General features: G+C 46.2%; 1 long non-coding RNA gene across 1 annotated transcript; it reads right to left on the reverse strand.

The window, feature by feature from the left end:
* Positions 1 to 2: 2 nt before the first annotated feature.
* LOC123521969 lies at positions 3 to 6,031 on the reverse strand. The gene is made up of 3 exons (XR_006680297.1): positions 5,919 to 6,031; positions 4,702 to 4,880; positions 3 to 47 (listed from the first exon to the last, which is right to left on the reverse strand). It is a non-coding gene; the product is annotated as an uncharacterized LOC123521969 (long non-coding RNA).
* Positions 6,032 to 6,765: the final 734 nt, after the last annotated feature.

The following is a 6,765-nucleotide window of genomic DNA, read 5'->3' on the forward strand; positions in this document are numbered from 1 at the left end:
TCCTCCCAGGTGAACTTTATAGCCACGTCGCTGGGTGTCACTGAGTTCTGTAAAAGGATTGTATTCAATGAAGGTCAGAGTAACCAGCCTCTGACAATATCACGGGTCCATAGGCACAACTGTACAGCAATAATATATACAGATTACAGTGAAATCATAGAGAATAAGGAAATAGGAGAGAAGATAAAATTAACGGAGTCAGACACATTTCATGGTAGCATGCTCATCTCCGGAATGGCCATGTCCTGGAAGAGAGTCGGAGGAGGGATTCTCTCTGACCAAGGCTTATATATCCTTTGGTGCACGCACCCTGACTGATTACAGGTAAACAATGTCACAGGAAGGGGTTGTTCCATGAGCAATACAGCCATGGGAGGGGCACGTTCTAGGGGTGTACAAGCAATAGGAAGAGGAGTGATAAGGGGTACACATGTGACAAGATGGGCCGGTCTGAGATTCAGGATGGCAGCCTAATCTTGGTTGTCCTTCGGCTGGTTTGACTTACTTTCTGGAATCTGCATGGGAACCATCACTATCCTTATCAGTAGGGTGTCAGCTCCACTGATGGTGCAACAGACAATAGTCTGATTGCTCTGGATGCTGATGCCTTCAGGGAGGTAACTTCTAAGCAGCTCGCTTCTGAGTGTGCAACAATCATTGACCATGTGTTGCAAGCAGTGTCCTAGGCCTGACATAGATTTGAGGGAGACAATCTGGAGAAAAGCCTTTTTGTATCCCACAAAGGAACAAATGAAGTACCTTTCTTTTCTTTTTTTTAGTTTTATTTATTTAAGTTAATGGACATTTTTATTTTTATTAAGCATTTTATTAGGGGCTCATACAACTGTTATCGCAATCCATACACACACCAATTGTGCAAAGCACATTTGTACATCATTCTCAAAACATTTTCTCTCCACTTAAACCCCCGATATTAGGTCCTCTGAAGTACTTTTCATGTGATGATATGAAAGAAATGTAAAGGATATTTTACTGCTCAATTCTCTTCTATGGAGGCGGTATCCATACACGTAGGCCTGATTTTGTGTATTTCTTTTCAAATATCTCTTAGTAAAAGCAAAACCCTGTGACAGTGGAAGTGTGCCCAGTACACCCACACATGTGACACAAGTACTTACATGTTACAGCACAGACAAGGTTAACAGTACATGGTGAAATGGAGATGGGAGAATTACCAGGACCCACATGATTAGAACCTTTGCAAGGTCATTGGCACTAACTCCCAGGGTCAGTTCAGGGTTATTGCTATGAGGTGGAGCTCAGTCAACTCAACTCGTCAACCTACTTTGTCAGTCCTTGAGTTAAAGTTCATTGTGCCAACCTGGCTGATAAAGACATGTGGGGTTAACTGAAGGGTGGGCAGAAAAATGGCTCAATGAGCCTCACCTCAAGAGTAGCGTAAGAAAGCATGCACATCATGGGCCTGCTCGGTCCTCGCCTCTGGGAAGGGAACACGGAGGAGGCAGGTGCTATAATGACCTGTGTTGAAGAAATGAGATGGTGCCGCAGTATCAGATAAAATTTTGCCCATGGATATGAAAGGCTCGCCTCCAAACAAGCCGCCATCTAAGTGAGATGTTAGCGAAGTCCACAAGGAAGCAGCAGCACACCGTCATCAGCCACCAAAGGAATGTGAAGGATACAATCCAAAGATGAAGGGAGGCATTGGGATCAGAGACTAACGTCTGAGAATCTTGTTTGCAAAAGTCCAAGGATGACAGTGGGAGCCCAATATACAGGAAACAAACCTCTGGGCAACTCCCTCTTTCTACAATTGAGGGATAGGAGGAGAACGGTCATTAAAGGGAGCGCATTGATAAGTTGGGTATAGAATGTCAACGACAGACATTTGACTTGAACAGTTGAACATTGTCAGCAGACTCTCCCTAGGATGCACGCTGGACATATTGTTTATAAAAAATTATGTGTTTGAGGTGTTATATTGTTTGGCTTTTGATTGTATATATTCTGGGGTATCTTCAGAGTACTGTCATTTGGGGTCCCCCTCTTTAAGTTCTGATATGTTGTTTAATTTTTGATGACAGGAAAACCAGGACTGATAAGGGTTTTGGGGGAGGGGGACAAGGAGGTGGCAGTGGGGAGAAAGGGGGATGATGTGAGGGGGTCAATGTAGCAAAAGAATGTTTGGAAACTGATTGTGGTAACAAATGTTCAGTTCTGCTGGACATGACTGAAATATAGAAGATTTTGATTTTTGTATTAATCCCAATTTATTAAAAAATAAAGTAAAATTTTCATGCAGCGAGGGTCTCCCTTCTTCAGTGCAGAGCACTCTTGTCCACAGCAAGTCAGTTAGTTCTTGGCCATCTTAAAAAGCCTTCCAATTACAAGTTCCTATTGGCCCTGCCATTCATTGGCCACCACAGGTTCTGTCATACGGCTTGTTCTGCTTCTGTACTAATGGCTTGGCTACTGTGAGCATCCTGCACTGGCTCAGGCAGGGAAGTGGCTGTGTTGGCCTAAGAAGCCAACACTTTCAAGGAAACAGAGAATTGTCTGTTTTGTTGTGTTTTTTAATTGTCCATTAATATGAAAGCTGCAGGCAAGAGATTCAAAGAGCTACTGCATGAACCCTTTAGAGCAGCGGTTTTCTTCTTGTGGTAGGCAACCCCTTGGGGGTTGAAAGATCCCTTCACAGGGGTGGCCTAAGACCATTGGAATACACAAATATTTCACAATATGCAATTCCATATTGTTTTGTGATTAATCACTATGCTTTATGTTTAAGTATGTTCAATTTGTAACAGTGAAAATAACTCCTGCATATCAGATATTTACATTACTATGTATAAGAGAAGCAAAATTATAGTTATGAAGTAGGAACGAAAATAATTTTAAGGCTGGGGGTCACCACAACATGAGGAACTGTATGAAAGGGTCAAGGAATTAGGAAGGTTGAGACCCACTGCTTTACAGTAAGCATTCAAAAAGCAAGGATGTTACTTTGAGGACCAGAGCGCGCCGGACCCAAGCCGTAGTATTTTCAAGTGCCTCATAAGCATGTAAGAGTTGGACACGGGATGTGTTTGTATTATGGTGCCAGCCAAGAACATTAAGTGTCCATCAACTGCCAAAAGGGCAAACAAATGTGTTTTGGAAAATGTACACAAAGAGTGCTCCTTCGAGGCAACAATGGCCAGACTTTGCTGTATATACTTTGGATATGTTGTCAGGAGACCAGTCCCCAGAGAAAGATGTGATGCTCCTTAAAGTAAATGGAATGCCAAAAAGGGGAAGGCCCTCAGGAGAAAGGCTGATAGTTTCTGCAAGAATGGGCTCAAGTATAGGATTGTTCGAGTGTACATAAGGTCACTATGTACAGGACAAGCTCCGTGGCACCTAACAACAACAGCATTGTGAGCCAGCAGCCTGCTGTCTTGCCCACTTTGGGGTCTTCAGCTGTTGCAACAGCAATCTAGCATTGCTCTTGATTTACCAAGTTCACTGTATTAGGCAGCAGTAGGTTACGGACCTGATCACCTGGGTTCATCAGCCTTTGCTAACATAGCAGTGCAGAGAATCCTCCAGACTGGTATCTATCTACGCTATGGATTTGGGATTGCCAGTTTCGACATCCTAGAGACTCATTTACTTGACGCGTCTGAAGTTTGGACCTGAGGTGGATAGTGATTTTCTTTCCTACCTCTCTACCTGAAACATGTTCCAATCCACCTGCCATTTTTAAACTACTGTTACTAATAGTTTGGCTGATACATCTATGACAGTGGTTCTCAACCTTCCTAATGCTGTGACTCTTTAATACAGTTCCTCATGTTGTGGTGACCCTCAACCATTAAACTATTTTCATTGTTTCTTCTTAACTGTAATTTTTCTACTGTTACGAATAGGGGATCCATGTGAATGGGTCGTTCGACTCCCAAGGGGATCCCGACCCACATTTGAGAACCGCTGATCTATGAGAATGTTGCTCTTCAGGATTTTACGTAACATGACCTTTAGAAACTTACTCAGACAAGTTTGACGCTCCTCTCATAATCACTGTTACTCCTGATCTTAAACACAGCTGATGTTGAGGTCTGAGTGAAAGTTTATTTCTCTCTTGCTTCTACTTTTACAGAGGTACACTTTTCTGACAAACTGAATTGGCCTCAGGGTGCTACAAATCCATTAGTGAGGTAGTTACTGTGCCAATCTGGCCAATAAACACATGTGGGGTTAATTGAAGGGTGGAGGGAAAATGGTTCTGTGAGCTTCGCGTTTCCAGTTTTCGGGTCTCTTTGTGATCGTTTGACCAGGGTGCATCTGCCTTAGTCAGGTCCCTGCTTCAGCTGGGAAAGCTCACATCCTGCAAGACATCCCTGAGAAGCCTCATGGAGCTACCCTGATGAAGCCCTGGGTACTGGAACAGCCGTGTGAAGACCCTTGCCAGCACTGACACGCTTACACATTCACTGACTCAGCTTTCCTCCTGCAGTCAGCATCATTGCGTCTGTTTTGTGAGATGGAGGAGGAATTTGTGGATTGGTGTCAGACATATAGGCTAATGGACTTCTGGGTTTGGGCAGCACTGGGTTGGAATGTTTTCTTGATGTGCACTTAACCTTTATATAAAACTCTCTCTTATACACGAGTTGTGTGCATTTGTGTCTCTAAAGTACCCAGACTAGCACGCAAAACACAAAACAAGCCAAAAGTCACCTGAGCTTTGATCATTTTCTTTGTTCCTTAGGACACTGCCTGACGCAGAGATGCTCTGTCTCTGTGTTTACTGGATCAGCGCCAATTTTGTTCAGACTCTGTCAAAATAATCCCCAGACCAGGCACTTCTTCTTTCCTCCCAGTGATTCTCTTGTGGCTGGAGATTCAAAACCTGAAGGCTGATGGGAAAATACACAGTGAGTGGCACATCACCAATAAGTCTAGGTGCTATTATTGCTATTGCTATTCCTGCGTCTCTTCTTCACACCAAGCCACAAAACTGTTGACTGGTCCTTTATTTAGTGAATCAAAATATATGCCATGGACAATAGAACCTATGATTCAGAATTGTGGATAAATGGTAAACAATGATCTTTTTAAAAAATGAAGCCTGGATACTGAATTCATATGTTGAGTGGAAAAATAAATAAAAAGGTGCAATTCCTACCTCACAACAAACAATTGATGGTAAGGAGTGATTCCCAAGGGAAATGATAAATCACTGAGTATTGAAGAAGGCATGTCATCCACAAGCAAAACCCAATTTACTGCCATCAAATGCATTCTGATTACAGCGACCCTTTGGGACAAGGCAGAACTGCCCCTTGTGGCTGTCCAAGACTGTAACTGCTTACAAGAGTCAAAAGCCTTTTCTTTGTTCTGGGGTGTGGCTTGTCCTTTCCAACTGCTGACCTTGCAGTTAATAGCCTGATATGTAACTGACAGGTGGGAAAATGGGGGTTGAAGGGCGTGGTCGCCACCAAATGCCTACACTAACCGAAAGTAACTGGCTATGCCACAATAAAGGAGCTTTAAAGAAATCAGGCGCACACACATTAGACACCTATGGTGACAATCCAACGCGGGCATGCTCAGACTAAAGTCAAGTACATACAAGTGAAGGTCAACCTGGGCGTGCACACTAGGCACTAGCAACATGTGCCTAACTCAGCCACTTAGAATAGGCGCGCCCTCTTCCAGCGCTCATTCTCGAAGGAACTCCTCTTGCTTATTCGGGTCCCGCATTCTTTTGGCTCAGCAGCCTCCTCTTTCTTGCCATTTTTTCCACGTGGATCTTCACGCTCCCCTGAAGCAGTAATTTTCAGTCTCCAACTCTCCCAGGGTCCCACCATGCTGCCTGGCACGCTTTCCAGAGGTAGCATTTACTATCTGAGCCCCGAAAACCCCCTTTCTTTCATAAAATTACTTGAACTTACAAAAGTGCTTCTGCGGGGTGAATTCTTCCAGTGTCGAGAAGGAAGACCGGGGATGGGGAAAGGGGGGAATTCCAGAAACCTAACGCAACCACGACCCCACCAGCCTTTTGCACACGGGCGTGCTCACCTCTCACCGGCGCGGGCCAGCACGCTGGGAGCGGTCCCCGACCCGGTGCGTTCCGTCCTCAGGGACGTGCGCACAGAGCCGCGACCCTGCCTGTCAGCCGGCCCGGGCGCGGTCCACGGGCGCTCACCCCGTCCGTCCCTCAGGTGCCAACCCACGCCTGCCCCCGGCCCCGCCCCCGGCCCCGGAGCCCCGAGGAGCTCAGGTGCTCACCAAGGACGGAAACCCTCATCTTCCCCCGCCCCCCGGGCAAAGCGGGAACTCACACTCATCTCCGAAAGCGACCAGGGCGCTCGCCAAACGTCATCAACGCGCGCGGCGGCTCCGCGCTCTCGCGAGATCCTGGGAACGACGGCGGCCGCCGAAGGCCAGAAGTGTCCGCGTCTCCAACCGAGGACTCCCGGCCGCGCCCTCGGAGGGTTCGCGCGGCTCCCACAGGGGCCTGACGAGGCAGAGAAGGAAAGGTGTGTGCGTGCGCGCGTGCGCGCCTCTCCTCCGTGCTTCTCGAAGTCCGCACACTTTTAAGTTTAGCTGGATTGTCAGTGATCCAGCCTCTAACACAACCACTAAGGCTATCATAAATAGAGTTTATAGTAAAGTCACGGACGAGAGGAGAGAAAGTAAACTAAAGGAGGCAGACACATTTCAGGGTAGCATGCTCACCTCAGCCCCTCTTGGTGGTCCAAGTGGGGATGGGAGAAGAGAGTCGCCTGTACTATCTGG

Source organism: Echinops telfairi, unplaced genomic scaffold, assembly GCF_000313985.2.
Source record: "Echinops telfairi isolate 266 unplaced genomic scaffold, ASM31398v2 ScPeMD7_655;HRSCAF=1070, whole genome shotgun sequence".
In the NCBI taxonomy this organism is placed as follows: Eukaryota; Metazoa; Chordata; class Mammalia; order Afrosoricida; family Tenrecidae; genus Echinops; species Echinops telfairi.